General features: G+C 40.2%; 1 long non-coding RNA gene across 1 annotated transcript; it reads right to left on the reverse strand.

The window, feature by feature from the left end:
• Positions 1 to 8,853: 8,853 nt before the first annotated feature.
• LOC109211889 lies at positions 8,854 to 21,109 on the reverse strand. Its single transcript, XR_002065789.1, has 2 exons — positions 20,535 to 21,109; positions 8,854 to 9,165 (listed from the first exon to the last, which is right to left on the reverse strand). It is a non-coding gene; the product is annotated as an uncharacterized LOC109211889 (long non-coding RNA).
• Between the last annotated feature and the right edge of the window lie 602 nt (positions 21,110 to 21,711).

Consider the following 21,711-nt stretch of genomic DNA (forward strand, 5'->3'; position numbering starts at 1 on the left):
GGGAAAAAGGATTCTAAGAGTAAAATAAAGTGAAAAGGCCGAGCCTCACACGGGCAAGTGGTCATGGGATCTTAAAAGTTGAGTCCTTTCGGTTTGAAAAAAGATTCACCCTCAAAACCAGCAAGCAACAAAGTGCTCAGCGAAAACTGGGCCGGGATCAAGCAATTGAGATGATCAAGGCCACAAAACCAACCACCGTTTCAAACTAACAAATTGTTCTTTGTTTGAAAGTTAAAACAGGTGTAATTCAAAGCGATCACGCAAGAAGTAGGTGCAACCCAAAAGGGAAAAGAAATGCGCAAGGGCTGAAACAGCTTTGCAGCAGGGAACCGACCAAAAAGGGAAGGTTCCCCCAAATTCCTTCATGCGTTTTACTAAATAAAAAGAAAAAAAAAGAATAAGAAAGAAAGAAGAAAAAGAAGTGAAAATGAAAAATCCCAAAAGAAAAAAAAAATCATGGTAGCATAGGGCCCCCATTCTCTAGATATCCCGGCATAACCCGTGGACCTCCTTGGCATAACCCAAGGAGCTTTTTCTTTCAATCCCGGCATAACCCGTGGACCTCCCTGGCATANTAATGAGAGAGCAAGGTACTTATAGTTTGAAAACAGGTAGAAAATAAGGCAAGAATCATAGTTTAGCAATAATTATGGAACTATGTGCTAATTGAAATTAAATCAGTATAAGTACTTCCTTTAATTAAGGAGTTAACTTTAAACGGTAACATGCAAATACTAAGTAAGGAAAGAAATCACACAAGGCTGAATATAATAACTAAGGAAATAATTTCAGCATAGTACAAGTACACAATATGTAATAGAGACTAGGTTCATCAGATTCTAAACAAGGAAAGGTCGGTAAGAATCCAACACCCATGTAACCACGGTAAGGGAAGTAGAAAAGTAGGGATCGAAAGTTCACAGGAAAGTGTTCAAATTAGACCAAGAAACAGGAAAATTAGTAAGGCGAAACAAGGAAAGAATCAATTACTTAACATACAAGTGCAATCAGAATTTCACAAGGGATGGTTTGAAATCAGTCCAAAATTGAAGGTCATTTAAGTGGGGAATTCAGCATATAAATAGAGTGCATAAACATTAGGCATGCGAGGCCAAACTATGGCAAAGAGAAACAGCATGCAATAACAATCACATAGTCAGTAGACAGTGAACTATCGAAACATGGTAGTCACATAGGTCAATTTCATTAACTTAGTAACAGAGAGAAGAGAGAGTATCATAAGCATGCAAAGGGTTAAGTTAAAAGGCCCTTTTGAAAAAGTATAGTCGAGTTTCAATGATAGCAGGAAATAATCACATAAAGAAACAAATGCTGAAACAAAAAGGTTTCAAATCCAGTCGAGCAACTTCAAACTGATGAGTCGCACAAGCAGCTTCAGAAGCTCGAATAGGCCCTAAAGAAATTAGGGTTTTTGAAACCAATCAAACTCAAAGATGACGAACAAGTAAATCACACAACAAATAGTCTCAGAAACTCGAATGAACCCAAACTTAGGGGTTATTAACACCAATCGAGTCTAGGGATGAAAAACAGATAAATCAAATAAATATTAACAAAAAAAAGATTCAGAAACCTCAAAAGAAATTAAGGCTTTTAAACATGCAAACTCCAGTAGAAGAACGACATAAGGAAAACCCGCAGAACATGTCAAAAATCAGAGAAAGCTTCGAAATAACTTAGCAAAAACCCTAATCGGAAAAGATAGGGGGTTTTGAAGGTAGTGTTTTAGAAGAAACTTTGAGAAAAATGTTTAGAAGTTTAGAGCAAACACAGATCTAAAACAGATCTAAAAGAAATCGGAAGAACCTTAAAGGTTAGGGTTTCAGAAGAACCACAAGTGGTGAGAAAGGCTTTGAAAACCATCGATCTAAGCAGGATAGTCAGGAGTCAGACTCGAATAGCCATGGCTGGCCGGAGAAAGGTCAGAGACGATCGGAGAACAGTCATAAACTGAAAACGACCAAGGTCTGGGCCAAACTTTTCCAGGATCTAGCCTTGAAACCATGATAACCGGGCATGTAGAAGCCATAGGAGGTGGATACAGGCCTCTGATGACCTTGGAAGCCATTGATTTGGGAGATTTTAGGGTTGGAGTTTGATGGCGGCGGCTGGGTTTGAGAGGGGTTTGAGAGAGAAAGGGATTCAGAGGCGGCGGAGTGTGTGAAATGGTTAGGGTTAGGGGGTAGTTTGAGATTAAAAAAGGTAAGGGCCGATATTGGCCGTTGATCATTTAGATCAACGGCTAGGATTAGGTAGGGGATCCAGGTTGCGTTATGAAGATGGGTTTGGGTCGGATTAATTTGGAATTGGGTCAGGGTAATTGGGCCTTAGATTGGGTTTAAATGGGGTGCCAAATCAGGCTAAAATTGAAATGAACATTTATATAGCCACTTTTCCCTATTTGATTTATAAAAATAGTAAAATAATCTCTGGAAATAAATTAAAGGTACTAAAATAACTAATAGTACATAATTATCAAATTAAAAATACTGGACTTAATTTTTTTATAGACATAAACACAAGTAAATCTAAAAGAGGCTAATATTACAATTATATGCAATTTTAGCTTTAAAAAATACTAAATAAATTTGTAAAAATATGTAAAAATTATCTTAGCTATATTTTAGCATAAATATGAGAATCTAATAAATGAATTACCAAAATGATAATTTTGGAAATAATTATTGGATTTTTTTTGGATAAAATAGGGCAATAAATTGATTTAAAAATCCTTAAAAATTAAGAAAAAATAGTAAAACATTTGGGCGTACTTATATAGGCATGATCATGCTATTTTGAAAGTAGTTTGCATGTTAAAAATATATAGGGAAAAATTGGGTATCAACAATGTGCTGACACCGGGGGTAATTATGTATGCTCCGATTGTGTTCGGGCTATGATAAGCCTACAATTGACTGTTAAGATTAAAACTATGATGTTTCTCATATTTGTAATATTGTGTGAACTATTTGAGCTGTGTTTGAGGCTATATATAGGTTTAATCCCTGATTGAACTTGATAAATGCTATTCTGTTATGAAATTATCGATTTGAGCTATGATAGTACACTTTGCACATGCCTACACTTTAGCATGCTATTTATACCAGTCCAGGAGCATGAGATTTGTTATTCATTCATCACATATGTGTATTCTTGTTTATTTGCTCTTGTGTGATATGATTGGACTGGATGCCTCTGACCGGGCCGGGCGGATTGTGTTGTTATGCCTGTGACCATGCCGGACGAATTGTGTTGTTATGTCCGTGACCATGATGAGCAGATTATGTTCTTATGCCTGTGACCACGCCGCGCAGATTATGTTGTTATGCCTGTGACCACGCCGGGCGAGTTATGATATTGAGCCTGTGATCATGCCGGATTGGCAGCATATTGAATTGGCCGTGCTTGCGTGTGGATATAGATCCATCTCTTAAGGTCATCCTCTCATATTTCTCTCTTGATGGTGTACACGCGGATTGTGAGAAACTGACGGGTTTCTGGTTGATGTGAGCTCTGGGAGAGCTGATTACTGTTATTAGATCGGGTTGCGCAACAGACTGATATTTGGTTATTGCATTTCATCTTTACTTGCAATTTCTTGACTGTTTACCTGATTTACTTGTATATCTTTCTTATATGCTGGATTGTTGACTGAGCACAACACTTTAAAACAAAGAATTGTGAGCATCAAAGTGGTTTTACCTGAGATTTTCCTGATTTGATCATATATCTGTTCTATCATTGTTGAAATTATGAATTGCACGGTGTTAGTGAGTATCATCTATAGTTCTTGCTTCTTTCATCTCGCCGAGGTTAGTTAGGATACTTATTGAGTACATGGGGTCGGTTGTACTCATACTACACTTTTGCACCTTGCGTGCAAATCTTGGTGTTGATGCTGCTGCGTATGGCAGGAGCTGGCATTAAAGATGTACTTGCGCTCCAGTTATGGCTATCACCTGTCCTTGGAAGCTTTGGATTCGGATTCTCTTCATTTACATTTCAAACAGATGTTGTAATTATTTGAATTCAGTTTTTTAAAAATCTAAGTCTTAGTGGCTCATGACTTGTACTACCAGTCCTTGGAAATTCTTTGTATAAAAGTTTAGTTGTATTATCATTATTTCTCTCAGTAAATCTCATTGGAATTGAATTGTTGCTAATTGGCTTACCTAACGGATTGGGTTAGGTGCCATCACGACTATTTGGATTTTGGATCGTGACAGGAGTTGAGGCAACTGTATATGTTTCGGCTTGTTTATCAGAAAAGAATACTTATGATCTCCTCTTTGATTGTGTACTTAAATTATGATATTCGTGTTCCATGACTATCTCTAGATATTTCTTTACAATTGTACATATTATTGAGCTGCACAGGTTATGCAAAGTGAGTGTCTTTTGACTTAAACACCTCATCACTACTTCATCGAGGTTAGTCAAGATACTTATTGAGTACATGTAGTCGGTTGTACTCATACTACACTTCTGCACCTTGCGTGCAGATCTTGGAGCTGAGCTACCGGGGATGATGAAGGTTGGCACTGAAGTTGTGGCTGCTTTCCAGATTCAAGCTACCATTTGTTCATGGTAGTTTTGGATTTAATTTCTATTTATGTAAGCTTCAAACAGATGTTGTATTTATTCTTATTATCAACCTTGTAAATTCAAACCATAGTTGCTCAAGACTTGTAGTACAAGTCATTGGGATAGTTGTATTGAATTCTATTGCAGTCTTTATTATTAATATTGATAATTTCTCATTATAGTTGTAACTTATACTATTTGGCTCACCTAGCGGGTTGCGTTAGGTGCATCACGACTTGGTGGAATTTTGAATCATGCCAGTGATTTTTGAAGAAAAAGAATCCTTATTTATCTTGGTTTTAAATTTTTATATGCACTTGGCTAGTTTTGGTAAGTCTGTAATTAATAAAAGATCGGTAAGTTTCGACTTATTTTGGACATTTCTATAAAATTCTCATGAAATAATTCTCTCACAGAAGGTGCCAATGATGTACTATAATATTACTCCGTTTGTGATTCATATTCTCCTTAAAAATTGAAACAAAATGTAGATGCATAAGTAATTTGTGTTCAACAACGAGTATCAGTACTTTTATACTCCATTTGGCTTCCCATTTTTAATTCTTGATTATGGATATATATAAGTTTGTCCCTTTTTTCTTCAAATATGTGGAAACCACTGTTTTAAAAGGCTTTTTTGGAACTCGTCTCAGGGCTCGTTTCGGGGCGGGGCACGATGAAAACTCCTTGAGACTCATGTGTGGGGTTTAGTTCTGTGAGGCTTACGCTCCCAAGTGGCCGACTGTACGCCCTAAACACAACTAATGATCAATGCTCGGAACTCGCCCAATAATTCCTATGCAAATCATGTGTTGAATTCATTAATTTGCACAGTTGACTCTTAAAATTCTTTAACAAATGAATGATTAAAATTCCTTTTAACTATAGGAATATAAAAATTGTGAATAATTCAAATAACGAACCATAGTATTGTATATTTACTAATTGAAAATAACGTGAGGGTGAATATCATTTGAATATTTTTCTTCTAAAAATAGATGACCAAAATTTATATCTTTAGTTGATAGATCTTCATGTCTTAGTTCTATGTCTCTCAAAATTATCATACATTTTTTATTTTACTACTTAAAAATAATTTTATTTACTGATGAAGGTGTGAGAGGTTGGCCATGGAGAGTTTGAGAAGAGGTCGAGGTAGGCCTAAGAAGTACTGGGGAGAGGTGATTAGACATGACATGGCGCTGCTTCAGCTCACTGAGGACATGACCCTTGATAGGAGGGTATGGAGGTCGAGGATTAAAGTAGAAGGTTAGTAGGTAGTTTATAGTTGTTCACCGATAGTCTTAGTAGCATGCATGTCCCTTCATATTCTTAGATTTCTATTACGTTATGTGGTTGTGTTAGCCTCAGGTATTGTATTCCCTACTGCTATTATTTGGTACTACTTATCTTTTATCTCACCCCTACTCTTTTCTCTTCCTTCTCTCTTCCTTCCTTGCTTTCCTCTTCTTCTTTTTGTCCTTCGTGAGCCGAGGGTCTATTGGAAACAGCCTCTCTACCTGCATTAGGTAGGGGTAAGGTCTGCGTACAGCCTATCCTCCCCAGACCCCACCTGTTGGGATCAAACTGAGTTTGTTGTTGTTGTTGTTGTACTGATGAAGGAGTAATATTTAAATTACAGTGTTAATAAAATTTATTGAGTATTTACTTTTAAAGAGGTAAAATATGCAGTTTGATAATATTTTTTAGGAAATTATAATTTTTAATTGTTTGAAAGTTAAGAGGTTATAGTTAATTTATATTTTATAGTAACTTTAACAATATTGTATTCTTTATACTTTTAGAATATGCTAAATATTTTATTTTATATGAGTTTCTTTAATCTTTTTAGTTTTTTTGTACTTTTAATGTATCGTTTGTATTTTTACTGTGTTATAATGCTATATTATTAATTCAAAAATTTTAAAAACTAAATATCCGTGGGGATTAATTACGCTCCGTGTCTCGAGGCTTTCGCCTCGCTCCGTATTAAGAAAAACACCCCACTTCACGCTTCTGCCTTTTAAAACAGGGAAACTTACACAAATGTCCCAAATAAATCTCAACTTACCAACCTCTAGCCATTAGTCATAGACTTACCAAAACTAGCCAACAAAAATTGAAAAACCAAATAATAGGGTTCTTTCTCTCAAAGAATCACATGCAAAAATCACCTTCCATATTTTTAAGCGTGATTAGCAACATTAGATACAAGACGGAAAGGAAATTTCATGGACGGAGTAGCAAATAAGGTGATGAAATACAAAAATCTATACAATATTCCAAAAATCTAAATAAAAAAGGAACTTTTTCAATGGGTATAGTTAAAATTCATTGAAAATATATAGATAAGTCAATATACAAAATTTGAGGAAGAGTGGAGGTGATTTGGACTGGTTTTGTATCAAAATTCGTAATTAAATCGAGTTCAAAAAAGTCTTCTGCGACACATGTATCAAACATGTATCACGCATGTATCACACACAGAGGTATACATGGATATACATGTGATACACAATTGATACAAATATGATACATATGTGATACAAATGATACACAGTGTGATACACATATCATTTTTTTTTCATGTTCAGCTTTTACTTCGAATTTCAATTCAAACCACCTCAAAACTTCACCAAATCATCCCAAAACTTAGATTCAAGCTCTTTAAGTTGTGCCCAATCTATTCTAATAACGCCCACTCAAAACAAAGCAAAAATTTGATATGTTTTGCTACAAATAGCTAATTGGCTAATTTGGCTAATATTAGTAATATTTTATCAATTGGCCAATTTTTGTAAACTTATAAATGGACATAGCTGGTAATTTCCCTTTAAAACACCGGTGGAAACAAATTGCAAATTTTCCGAAATGTAGCTGCCACCTTCTTCGAATAAATTGTCTAACACGCTTGTTTGTACGATTGTACATTATATGGATCTCATGTTATAACATGCATAAGATGTTTTACAGTGCCAAAATCATACCAAGATAAAAAAGTTGAACTTTTCGACATTTTACTTAATACATTCTCCCAATTAAAACAATAAGAAAAATAGCTAATTAAATTGAACTTAATATGTTAAAACTTAATCGGTTTCAAGAAATAACGAAATTAGAAATTTTACTAACAAGTGTCAAAATATAAAAAAAATAAACTAACAAAAAAAATAAAGAGAATCAACATATGGTAAATATACATAAAAATAATTTTTAACCTAACTAACTAATAATGGGTTTTGGCGTAAGGTGACTTCGACTGATTCCAACAATTTATAGGAATCTATATTCTATATGTAAAACCGATTAAAAATAAAAAGGATGATAATTTATGTTGTGCATTTCGTGAAAATATATAAAAAAGATCTTCTTTCATCAGCTTTCGCATACACTTGCAGGGTTTACACTTTTTAGAAAGTTAATCATTCTACGGTACAATATTGAATTGCTATTTTGTAATTAATATGTTGTTAATAAAAATTTACAAAAATGAGAAAGAGCACCAAAAAGAGGGAAAAAGGAGTAAGGGCACCAAAAAATAAGAAAAAGCACAATTCAGACGGACCGATCATCACTAGTTTTAAAGAGAAGATAGACCTTCTCTCTCTAGAATATACCGTTGATCTATCTATTATTTGAACTATTAATTAGTCCAATAAATAGCAAGTTATATTTTCTTTTTCTTCAATTAAATCGATATTTAATATCTATTAGTAGCTTAAAGCAGAACCTTTTTTAGAAGTAACTTTTTTTTATTACATTCAATCAATATATGCTATTGATCGAATATATTGCTTACGTATATTTTCTTTCATGGTCACTCATTTGCAAATTCCCAAATACCCATTGCTCATTAACAAATTAGACATCCTTATGGTTTATAATCATTTGGGATATTGCAAGTTCTCCTTAACTACTATCCTTCGATATCTTTGAGGAAACCAAACAGACTTATAAACTCGAGATGACGTATTAGCTAATTGCCAGAGTTGGGATTGATTGCAGAGTTTTTGGAGAAACTTGTTTACCCTCAAAATCGGATAACAATTGAATTTATACGCGATTTTAAGGATACGTGATATAACTTGATGCAAATTAAAAAAACATATTAATACTGAAATTAATGATAAGAAAATAAACGCAAACCACACAAATTGAACAGCCTTGGCCTTGGAGTTTGATCACCTAGAGCCAAGAAATACCTCAACCGATATCTGAACAGGATAACAAGATGATAAGAACTAGAAATAACAGTGTATTGCCTTTTTATGCGTATTATAATCTGTTTTACAAATGATCAAACCTCCCTTTATATAGTAGGGGAGCGCTATTCTTGATACAATTCTATGAAAGATAAAAAATATCATGATTTGATAATTAATTGGCCTCTCCTTGGTACGTACCGAGATTTTCGCCGTGATCTCCAACCGATCGCGGATATTTCGGCCTTCCGTTATTTGGCTCGACAAAATTCCCTCGATCTTGTTCGGTCCCGGAGTCACGAGCTCAACGATTTAGCTTCGCGCCTTGGTTCGATATAACTCCGGATCGAGCTTTGACCTGTCACGTTTCAGTCTCAACTGGTCATACAATAGATGAACCCGGTTTCAACGGCATACAGATAATCCCCTCCCTTTTCGGAGAGAAGACGATGAGAAACAATATGAACTTCCGAGCCTTGCTTCGATAAATCATGACGTAAGCGACAAAAGGTAACTGAAACTTCCCGTCGGTCCAGTCTCCAACGCATTAAATGTGTGTCAGTTGTTGGTCGGCCACTACGGGTTTTGAACAGCTGTTTGCAGACTCTAAATACTTCATCCTTTCATCCACTAGAACTTTTACATTCAAACGTTTGTTCTTGTGTTTTTAAGAAAAATTCTATCATCTTCTTCCTCTAGTTTCTGGTTCATGTTTTAAAACTTCTTCCTTTATAGTTTTCTAAAAAATTTCATAAACTATCTGCCAATTACGCCCACTCTTTCATCAGTACCATCTCTTCACCCTTACTCAGAAGCAATGGCAAAGATTTCTAAATCTGTTCCTCAAACGGAAACTCCCACTTCCTCGAGACCATCTGAACAAGAAAAGGCTCCGTCTACTGTTGTTGAGGAAAAGACACCAAAACCCTCCTAAACTATGTTCGTTCCTACGGGGTGCCCAAGAGGGGCCGACTTCAAGATGAAAAACCCCTCCCGTACCGGGTTGATGCGAGCCGGTCTTGAGGTATATATGCTCCATTAATGAGGATCTCCTCCCCAAAGTCAAGGAAGATTGTAATTGGGCAGTAAACACGTGGTGGTACCTATGCCCGAGGAATCAATCACTACCTACGTGGAGGATTTTCCAAGTGTTTACACTTATCTCTTCACGTTGGGCCCTCTAGACCCAGTTATCATAGCCTTTTGCAAAAGGTATGAAGGGACGCTCGGGCAGATTCATCCTTCATTTTGGAGGATTGTTATGCTGCTTCGTTTCTTTGTGAGCAAGCTCGACAAGTTCCCCTTCACCATCGACCATCTCATGCGTCTGTATAGTCCCCGACTCTACCGAGAGGGATTGATAAAGCTTGCCTGTTGGGCTACTAAGGCCCTATTCTCGAGCATAGATGAAGACCGAGACAGAGGTTGGTTGGGCCGGTTCGTTCGAGTGAAGACCTCGGATCTAATCCCGGCCAAGGAAATGCCATTTCCTGAGAAATGGAACATGAAACGTAAGTATAACTTCACTTTTAAGATTTTGCTTATTGTTTTTCCCTTTCCTCTCCCCAATTCGATGTTTTGTTGTGCAACTGTCGCTCGGATGCTAGATGCAGTTCCTCGATTCAAGAAGTGGGTCGAGGGCATCGTATCACAAAAGCCCTACTCCGAGCGCGCATGGCACGAACTTTTAAAGGGCCGGTGAGAGGCCCGTTCTCACGGTAAGATTCTTTCCTAGAGCTGACATCACTTGGGTTTCTTTCCAAGATTACTCATCACTTTTGTAGGACTTAGGAAAGATGTTGCGATAAGGCCCCCATCCGATGATGAAGATGTCGTTCCCCAACCACCTGCTCCGAAGCAGGACAAAGACAAGAAAAGTAAAGGGGCTCCGAGTTCCCCGAACTCGGAGAAGTAGAAACCAAAAAAGAGGCAGGCACGCAAACCTAAGGAAAGTACTAGCGCTCTCCCATTGGACTCAATTAGCCAGCTGAGGAATGAGTTCGAAGAAGAAGAAGAACATTTCGAGTTAGTGGCTCGAGTGCGAATCTATACTACATTGTCTCAAGCCGGGGAGGCTGCCGAGAAGGCATTGGCCGGGATCTCTTAACCGAAAATGGGTGAGGCTGCTTTGCCCCAAGCTAGGGGGGTCGAGAGGGAGACCGAGGCTGATATTTCTCGAGCAAAGGAAAGTGACCCGAAAGATGTTCTTGGGGCGATTGACCTCACAGCGGTCTCCACTGTTCTCCGATTCCATCATCAACGAGGTCGGTATGCTAGAAGGTCCTTCTCATGAGGGGTTTCAGGGGGCGGCAGACCTCGACAACTTCTTAGATGGCTTAGAATCTACCGCCTCAGAGGATGTCACCGGGTTTGGTGACTTGCCGGTGCCAAAGAAGGTACCATCGTCGGGAGCTAGTGGGTTTTCTTCGAGCTCAAGGTTAGTGGATCGGTTCCCAGCCCCGGGTGTTGATCCTGACCGAAAGCGGTCAATAGTTCTCTATCCCGGAGGATGCCGAGTTTTCTCTGCCCCCGTGGGGTTGCTAGCTATCTTCGGTGCTTGGTGACCGAAGAGGACAGGCCAAGATGGATGAGGTGGAAGCGCCCTGCCTATTCAATGAAGCTCAATAGGCGTTGAATCTGGTAACCTCGAGTGTCTCTTTATTATGTATTTTAAATTTGAAGTTGCAAATAATCGTAACAATTTTCTTTATGCTAGCAGGCCTCGGTACTTCACCATGAAACTTTTCTCCGATGTCGGGAGGAGTTAACCCAACACAAGTTCGAGATTCGGGAGCTTACTAAGAAGAGGGACACCTATAAGCTTCTTACTGAGAAACTTCAGGCCGAGTTAGAAGCGGCTCGTAAGGAGCATGCCGAGTAGGTCGAGCAGGTAAATCAAGTACTTGAAGATAGTGACGATGATTTGGACATAGTGGCTAACTACCCGAACCTGCAGGTCCAAAAGAAGCTTGAATAGATCGGGCAGCTCCAGGCGCAGGTGCACACGATAAAACCTAAGGCCGATGAGTGGAAGAAAAATATGGACCTCTTAGCCTCGGAAAAGGAGAATGTACAAGCACAACTGGTGTTGGCCGAGGCCCAGCTCCGAGCTACAGAGGAAAACACCTCGACCCAGGCCAAAACAATCGAAGAGATTCGACCTCAGTTGAGCTCAACGGCTTCTAGCCAAGAAAATCTGGCCAAGGAACTTGAGGTGGCAAGGTCAAAGATTGCTGTGGTCAAGGCCGAAGCTGATGAGAAGGTGGCCCACCACAAGGGCGATGCTGAGATGGCTTAGGTCCAAGCGAGAAACTTGGTGGAACATATTAGGTGGAAATCCCGATGGGAGGCCCTTGAAGGAGTTCAAGCTCAGGGCTTCGACCTGCTGGCTGAGATCGAGAATGCCAAGGTGTCCGAGGCCAAGGCCAGGAAGCTGGCTTATCCCGAGGAGGAGGATTCAGAGGGATTTGAAGACTCATATGGGACCGAAGGTGACGACGCTGCTCCCAGTGAAGATTAGGCCACTTAGGATCTTTTTAGTCATTTTGTCTTTGCCGTTTTCGTTGTTGTAAATTTCTATATCGGGGCCATTTGGCCCTTATAAAAAGAATTTTTGATAAATATATACAAGACTTTCTTTCCCTTTCAGCTTTCGGATTTTTCCTTTGTTTTCTCATTTGTGTTCGCAAAAAGGTCGAAATGCCTTAGCATGAAATAAGTAGGTTATGTTCGAAGGTTCGAAAAAACCTTGCCTTTAATGTTACTTTGTGTTAAGGCATTGCAAGGATTCGGTGTTACCGAAGTCTTTTCCCAAAGTAGTTTAGGTTTATAGCTTGCTGAGGGTAGCCTTTAGATCGGTTATGAAAGATTTTCTTTTTTGAAGGCCTAGTTTCCGTTACGGGTCTCGGATGTCTCCGAGCCGTGCTAATATGGCCGTAGACTTTTAGTTCGGGAGCCGCCCATTGGACTTGCTTTCCCGAGTTACCCGGGCTTGCCCAAGATAACAGTCCCCAAGCAAAGGTGTCCGTGGCCTTTAAAATTTGGGGGTTGCCTAATAAGTCTTATGACCCCGAGGTCTAGTGGATTGAGCCGCTCGAGTTTGTTATCGGATGGCAGTCCCCGAGTTAGGGAGTGATCATTCGAACTCCGGTTATAAGCGTGGCCCTTGAGCTCATTGCCTTTAGGAGACCGGAAGTAGGAAATTCTTTAAGGGATGTAAAGAAGAATTTTAAAACATAAGATTATTACAAGGAAGAGCTTCTCTTTATTCTTGTGTATGATAGTAACATATGTATACATATTTCGTGTCAGGGTTTGAGCAGCCTATGTGGTTACGGTTCGTTTTACCGTTTGGCCCTTACAATAAATCCTACCGATCGATACCGTTCAGCTACGAAGCTTCTTTCCTTGCTAAAGTTGATATCCGAGGGTAATGCCCCCCCAGTATTCGAGGTTGATTGTAGAGGAGCCTCGAATACTGTTAACGCTAGCTTTGGCACCGATTGGTGATCGGTCCTTGATTCTAAGTTAGCACGATCCACTATTGCCTCGTTAAAAACCTTGTCGAAAAACCCATTTGGGATCAAATAGGTTCAAAGAAAAAAGAGTGCAACGCGTGCTTTGACATAAAAACTTCATGTTGCTTCTTGTCGATCACCTGCAAGTGTTAGTCCGAAATAAAAGAAAATGAATGGGGTCGTACCTTAGCAGTGATATCATTTTAGGTGAGTTAAATTCCAATTGCTCGGCAGTTGTTCTTCGTTCATCGTTCCGAGCTTATAGCATCCTTTCCCGGTGACCTCGAGAATTTGGTACGGTCCTTCCCAATTCGGACCCAACTTCCTTTCGTTTGGATTTTGGGTGTTTAGTGTGACCTTCCTTAGTACTAAGTCCCCGATATTGAAGTATCGAAGGTTGGCCCTTCGATTGTAATACCACTCGATCCGTTGCTTTTGTGCAGCCAATTTAACAAAGGCGGCTTCACGCCTTTCATCCAATAGCTCCAGGCTCGTATTCATGGCCTCGTCATTTGATTCCTTTGTTGCATATCGGAATCTGATACTTGGATCCCCGACTTTGACCGGTATTAGAGCTTCGGTGCCATAAACCAATGAGAACGGAGTAGCCCCGGTACTGGATTTTGAGATTGTGCGATATGCCTAAAGGACTTCGGGCAGGATCTTCTTGCATTTTCCTTTGGCGTCGGTTAACCTTTTCTTAAGGTTTTGGATTATGGTTTTGTTGGTCGATTCGGCTTGTCCATTCACACTAGCGTGATAAGGTGTCGATAAGATTCTTTTGATCTTATGATCTTCGAGAAACTTGGTCACTTTGCTGCCGATAAATTGTTTCCTGTTGTCACATTCAATTTCGGATGGCATCCCGAACCGACATATGATGTGGTCCCAAATAAGTTGATGACTTCCTTCTCCATGACCTTCTCGTACGCCTGTGCTTCAACCCACTTAGAAAAATAGTTATTCATAAATAAGATAAATTGAGCCTTACCCGGTGCCCATGGAAGTGGGCCGACGATGTCTATTTCCCACTTCATGAATGGCCATGGTGACAAGACCGAATGCAGCAGTTCCCTAGGTTGGTGAATCATCGGAGCATGTCTTTGGCATTTGTCACATTTTCGTACGAACTCCTTCGCATCTTTTTTCATGTCGATCTAGTAATAGCCGGCTCTGATCACCTTTCGAACCAATGATTCGGCTCATGAATGATTTTTGCAGATGCCCTCGTGGACTTCCCTCAGAACGTACTCGGTATCTCCCGGTCCCGGACATATTTCTAGTGCGCTATCGAACATTCTTCTGAACAACGTTTCATCCTCGAACAAGCTGAATCGGGCTGCCTTCGTGCGCAAGGCCGTCGATTCTTTTGGATCTGAGGGTTGTTTCCCGGTCTTCAAATACTCTATGTATTTATTTCTCCAATCCCAAGTTAGGCTTGTGGAGTTTATTTCGTCGTGACCTTCTTCTACTACCGATCTCATGAACTGCATGACTGCCCCTGAATTGAGCTCGTCGTCTTCGACCGACGATCCTAAGTTTGCAAGGGCATCGGCCTCGCTATTTTGATATCGAGGTACATGCTGCAAAGTCCACTCTTTGAACTGATATAATGTTACCTGCAACTTATCTAGGTACCTTCGCATTCGTTCTTCTCTGACTTTGAACATGCCATTAACTCGGTTCACCACAAGAAGGGAGTCACACTTAGCTTCAATTACCTCCGCCCCAAAGCTCTTGCCCAGTTCGAGACCTGCAATCATGGCCTCATATTCGGCCTCGTTGTTAGTCAATTTCACAGTTCTAATGAATTGTCTAACTATATTACCTATGGGTGGCTTCAGTATGATACCAAGTCCGGACCCCTTTGCGTTCGAGGCACCGTCCGTAAAGAGGGTCAAAATTCCCGAAGACGTCCCCAAATTTACCAACAACTCTCTTCCGACCTCGGGTATTAGGGCTGGCGTAAAGTCGGCCACGAGATCTGCAAAAATTTGAGACTTAATGGTTGTACGGGGTTGATATTCAATATCGTACCTGCTGATTTCTACGGCCCATTTGGCCTTCGTCCCGAGAGTTCGGGCTTATGCATTATATTTTGCAATGGGTAAGTAGTCACAACACATATAGGATGGCCCGGAAAATACGGTTTCAGTTTCCTAGAGTCGCTTAGCGGAGCGAGCGCCAATTTTTCTTGGTGGGGATATCTAGTTTCGGCCTCACCTAAGGTTCTGCTAACGTAATAAATTGGAAATTGCTTACCTTGTTCTTCCCAAACTAGGACTCCACTTAACGCTATTTATGATACTACAAAATACAAGTATAGTTGTTCGTCTGCCCTCTGCATGTGAAGCAATGGTGGGCTCGATAGATATTGTTTAAGTTCTTCCAAGGCCTGTTGGTATTCCGGGGTCCATGCGAAGTTGTTTTTCTTCTTTAGTAACGATAAATATCGATGGCTCTTATCGGAGGACCTCGAGATGAATCGTCCCTGGGCGGGACTACACCCGATTAGCCTTTGTACGACCTTCACATTGTCCACTACCGTGATATCCTCGATAGCTTTGAGCTTGTCGGGGTTGATCTCAATTCCTCGGTTGGATACCATGAACTTGAGAAATTTACCTGATCCGGCTCCAAACGCGCATTTTTCCGGATTCAACTTCATGTTGTACTTCTTCGATATACTGAAGGTTTCCTGCAAATGCTTTAAATGGTCCTCTGCTCGCAGGGACTTAACTAACATATCGTCAATGTAAACTTCCATGGAAGTCCCTATTTGTTCTTCAAACATCCGATTTACTAGGAATTGGTAAGCGGCATCGGCATTTTTTAATCCAAACGGCATTACGTTATAGCAGTACGTGCCATACTTAGTGATGAAAGAGATCTTTTCTTGATCATCCGGGTTCATTCGTATTTGGTTGTACCCGGAATAGGCATCGAGAAAACTGAGGATCTCGTGGCCGGCCGTGGCATTGATCATGCGATCGATTTTAGGCAAAGGGAAAGAGTCCTTGGGACATGCCTTATTTAAATATTTATAATCCACACACATTCTCAGTTTGTTCCCTTTTTAGGGACTACTACTCCGTTTGCTAACCATTCCGTGTATTTGACTTCCCGGATGGAACCTATTTTAAGGAGTTTAGTTACCTCGTCCTTGATGAAAGCATGCTTGATCTCGGACTGGGGTCTCCTTTTCTGCTTGACCGGATGGAATTTCGGGTCCAGGCTCAGCTTGTGAGTGGTGATCTCCAGTGGGATCCCTTTCATGTCGAGATGGGACCAAGCAAAACAATCCATGTTAGCTATAAGAAATTGAATGAGTTTTTTCCTGAGCTCTGGAGTTAACCCCGTACCCAGGTATACCTTCCGATCGGGTCGATATTCAATCAGTATGACCTGCTCCAGCTCTTCAAGCATTGATTTGGTAGCGTGTGAATCATCAGGGACTATAAAGGATCGAGGAACCCCGTAATCATCGTCTTCGTCGATCCCCTGCTTGTCCGGTTGGGCCGAGGCCGGCATCGGTGATTACTATTTGGCTTCCTATTTTTCTTTCGAACCTGGCTCTTTGCCGATGAGAGTGTTGATATCAGAATTACTTCATCGACAACAAGCATCTCCTTTGCGGCGGGTTGCTCCTCGTAGATCATTTTAATCCCCTCTAGTGTTGGGAATTTTAACACCTGGTAAAGGGTCGAGGGCACAACCCTCATGTTGTGGATCCATGATCTCCCGAACAGGGCGTTGTACCTCATATCTCCTTCGATCACATAACACTTGGTCTCCTAGATGGTTCCGACTGCGTTTACCGGTAAAGTTATTTCTCCCTTAGTAGTTTCCCAATCCATGTTAAATCTGTTTAGCACTCCGGCTGCAGGCACGATTTGGTCTTGTAGGCCGAGTTGTTCTACGACCCTTGATCGAATGATGTTGGACGAGCTACCTGGATCAATTAACATACATTTAACTCGAGATTTATTCATGAGTGCAGATATTACCAGTGCATCGTTATGGGGCTGCATGATTCCCTCTGCGTTCTCATCGTTGAAAGAGAAAGTTCCTTCTGGTATATAATCTCGAGTCCGTTTCTCCCTCGTGATGGATACTTTGGTGCGTTTTAACATTGGACCTTGAGGAACATCGACACCTCCGATGATTATATGAATGACGTATTGAGGTTCTTCTTGCTCGGTTTGTTTATTGGAGTCCCTGTTTATGAAATGATTCTTGGCTAGGTCGCACCGAAATTCCTGAAGGTGCTCGTTGTGGAATAACCTGGCTACTTCTTCTCTCAATTGTCGACAATCTTCCGTTCTGTGGCCATGAGTGCCATGATATTTGCACATTTGGTTGGGATCTCTTTGGGCTGGATCTGTTTGTAAAGGTCGAGGACATTTGGTATCCTTGATGCATCCGATAGCCGATACGATGGTAGTCGCATCAATATTAAAGTTGTATTTTGATAATCGTGGTGCTTCTTTATGTCCCATAGGCCTGTCAAAGCCGTTCTTGCTCATGAGCCCTCGAGAGCTCTGACCTCGATCGCTTCTCCTTTTATTTTGCACAGAACTTCGCCCAGACCTCGATGCTTCTACGATCTACATTATATGGCTGGTACCGATCTCTGTTCAACCTCGGTTCTCGGTCAATATCTCTCTTGATTCTATCGACGGGTCTGACAAGATAAACGGACCCGGAAGGAGTCCCAAGTTGATCGTCTTCGACCCTGATCTTTGATTGGTACCGATTATGTACATAGACCCAAGTAACAGCCGAGTATTATATCAGATTCTGTTTCAACTACTGCGAAGCCACCGAGCTTCGAACATTGAGTCCTTGGGTGAAGGCTTGGACAACCTAATAATCAGCGACCGGTGGTAGGTCCATCCGTTCCATTTGGAATCGAGATACGAATTCTCTGAGCATTCGTTATCCTTCTGCCTTACCTTGAAAAGGTCCGAATTCCTGGTCTCAACCTTGATGGCCCTGGCGTGTGCCTTTACGAAAGAATCTGCAAGCATAACAAATGAGTCAACAGAATTAGGTAATAAATTGTGATACCATATCATAGCTCCCTTTGACAGGGTCTCTTCGAATTTCTTTAGTAAGATAGATTCGATCTCGTCATCCTGTATATCATTCCCTTTGATAGCACATGTGTAAGAGGTGACATGCTCGTTCGGATCGATCGTCCTATTGTATTTAGGAATCTCGGGCATGTGGAACTTGTTGGGTATCGTCTTTGGAGCCGCACTCGGAGGGTAAGGTTTTTGTACAAACTTCTTGGAACCCAAGTCTTTAAATGTCGGAGGCTCTTCCAGGATCTGGTCGACCCTAGAAATGTAGGTCTCTACCTTTTTGTCGTTTTCTTCGAATTTCGTTTCCCCTAATTCTATTCGTTTTGTCGGCTCTTCGAGCATCTTTATGATTTTGGGGTTGTTACCCGACTCGCTCCCATTCGACCTTTATGTGACCGGTTCCTCCCTGCGATTGATCTCACGAGATGGATCGGGCTTGATCCTGATCGATACGCGGCTCTGGTTTTGTAGCAGAGCTATTGCCACCTGTTGAGCCTGCAATATTTCGAAGATTATCCGCAGATTGACCCCGTCTCCTTCATTATTTTGAGTATTCTATGCCATTAGCTGGGCTCCACCACGGATGCTTGTCACACCTCCTTTTTTACTACTACACCCTCGGAAGGGTATAATAATAAGGGAGTTATTTCCAACTTGAAGTGACAATTGAAACGGGATTTATTTAAAAGATTCAGAGTCGCCACTTGAGAGATTTATGGTGTCCCAAGTCACCTGTTGAATCCCGAATCGAGGAAAAGCATGACTCTGTTTAACAGTCCGTGAACCAGAAAATCCGAGTAAGGAATTCTGTTAACCCGGGAGAAGGTGTTAGGCATTCCCGGGTTTCGTGGTTCTAGCACGGTCGCTCAACTGTCATATTCGGCTTGAATTATCTGATTTTAAACAATTATGAACCTATGTGCAAATTTTAACTTTTTAACCGCTTTTATTCATATTTTTTTAAAGAAGAATGCAACGTCGTTAAAACACGTCTCGAACCACGTCACATAAATGCACCCGTGATTTTTGACATATTTTAACTCCGTTGGGATTTGGATTTTGGTCACATAAATGTGCACCCGAGTTTAGGAAAGTAGATTATTAAATAGCGCCTAAAGTAACTACGCGTTTGCACTTTGTGAGGGCCATGGAATTTGCTAAATGGCACGTCCCGAGCTCTAAATATTTTAAAGAACTAATTAAAGAGGGCCACGCAATTGTCATTTTGGTTGGGCGTGGCGCACCTCAATTCTAATAAAAAAAACTCCTAAACTAGCTCATGAGGACTATAACTTTGGGGATTTATTTGAGGATCGAGTGATAGAATTAATCGCTAAAATTATGTACATGATTGATTCTATGACAGAATGCTTCAAACTTACCAATATTTGTCAATTGGGTTGCTAATAGGAGAAAGACGAAAAGATTAGCTCACAGGATTCAGAAACAACCAAAAAAATATCAAAAGCAATTTTCTCAAGGTCCAATAGATAAATCAACTGTATTTCAGTAGCTAGCCACCTAACACTCCGTCAATCCCATTTTTACAATTTTTACCAAACTAAGAAGACAATATTAAGAGTAAATCACGAAAGAGAACTACGATCCACAACACGAATTAGGACTTGATGGACTGAGTACAACATACCGCTAAACGATCCAAACCAACTATTACAATCAATGCGAGTCACAGAATCAAATCGTCCCATTTCAAAGTTTAACTAAAGAACAATAACGAAGCTGAAAATCTGATAATCACTCTCAATAGGAAACAAAGATTGTACGACAGCTCTACGACAATTAAACAGGGCAGACTCTAATAGAAAACAAGTTAGTCACAATTGTATCAACTTGAACAATGGCAATATATATATATATATATATATATATATATATTTCAGTTTTCTTTACTTTGAAGAGCACGAAACAGTAAGAATCAAGCACAAACAGTCTCGTCAAACGCAGAACTAACTCAGAAACGGATACTCAAACACGAACCCATTGAACAATAACTATTAGGATCCTGCAATTTGACGATTTTTCTTTAAGTCCCCAGACCCAACGTCGCTGCTCTTACCACATTTCAATTGGACAGAATTAGAACAAAAGAATCAGAAACGAACCTGAATGCGCGTTAATTTCGATTATGTCTTGAAGTGAATACAAGCAGAGGAGGGAACGTTTAACAGTGAGTTCCAAAAGACCAGAAACAGCTAGTGAAATCCCTAATTAAATTGGAACCGCGACCGGAATCTACGATGACCAGCAACGACGACAAAATCGAACCAAAACTCGAACGGAATTGCGAGCCACCGTCGAATCGGCAACCAAAATCAGCAGACTTCCAGACCTCAAACAAACACCATGGATTTTTGAATCCAAAACCAAAATCAAGTGAAGAAAACAGAAGCTCTTTTATATATGCACATATATATTTTCGATTTTTGCATTTTGCCGTTTCTGTTTCGTTCTTTGTTTTCCGTTACTCCGTTCTCTCTTGCCCGATCGTGTGTGTCTCTTTTTGGGTTGGGGTGTAGCTGGAGCGTGGGTCTGGTCGTTTGGGATGGTTGAAGGAGGTAGGGGTCGTTCGTTTCAGGGCTGTGGGGTTCGAAGACGATGATCTGGGGGGGGGGGGGGGCGGTCTGTTCTCTTCACTGTTGCGGCCTGTACTCTGCGGCTCTCCCCTCTTTTAGTCTTTTTTTTTTTGCCCCCCTTTTCAGTGTATATCTTACCCTTTTTTTTATAATGTGTATTTAGGGGTCGTTTGGTTGTCGGTTAGAGTTATGCAAGTATTAGTTATACATGTATTAGTTATGCAGGGATAAGTAATGCAGGGATTAGTTATGCAGGTATTAGTTATGCAGAGATTATTTTTTTGAATGTTTGGTTTGTTGTATTAGAAATTGATATACATTATATAAATTTTAAAGTAAAATGCTTGTCTACAACTATACCCCTGGCCTTCTTTTGCATTGTTTTTTCTTCTTTTCCAGTTATGTAGGAAAAACAATTTAGTTAGTAACTTTGGGTGTTACTTTCACTTCTTCGTCATACTACTGAACTATGTGAAGTTTAGACATATTTGATTTTCACTTCTTAGTTTTGGTATTTCCATTTTCTAGTGGCTTCTCTAGTTTGCTTTTGCTAGTTTGTTCTTTAAAAAATGAGAGAAGACAAGATATATAGTTGGCAAGTGAAAGCAAGTGTAAACCTGTTGACGGGTTGGCGGAGAAATAAGGGAAGCCTTATGTGTAAAGTGATAGGGGTAAATTTGTCATTTCAGTATTTTATCCATGTATT

Source organism: Nicotiana attenuata, unplaced genomic scaffold (genome assembly GCF_001879085.1).
Source record: "Nicotiana attenuata strain UT unplaced genomic scaffold, NIATTr2, whole genome shotgun sequence".
In the NCBI taxonomy this organism is placed as follows: Eukaryota; Viridiplantae; Streptophyta; class Magnoliopsida; order Solanales; family Solanaceae; genus Nicotiana; species Nicotiana attenuata.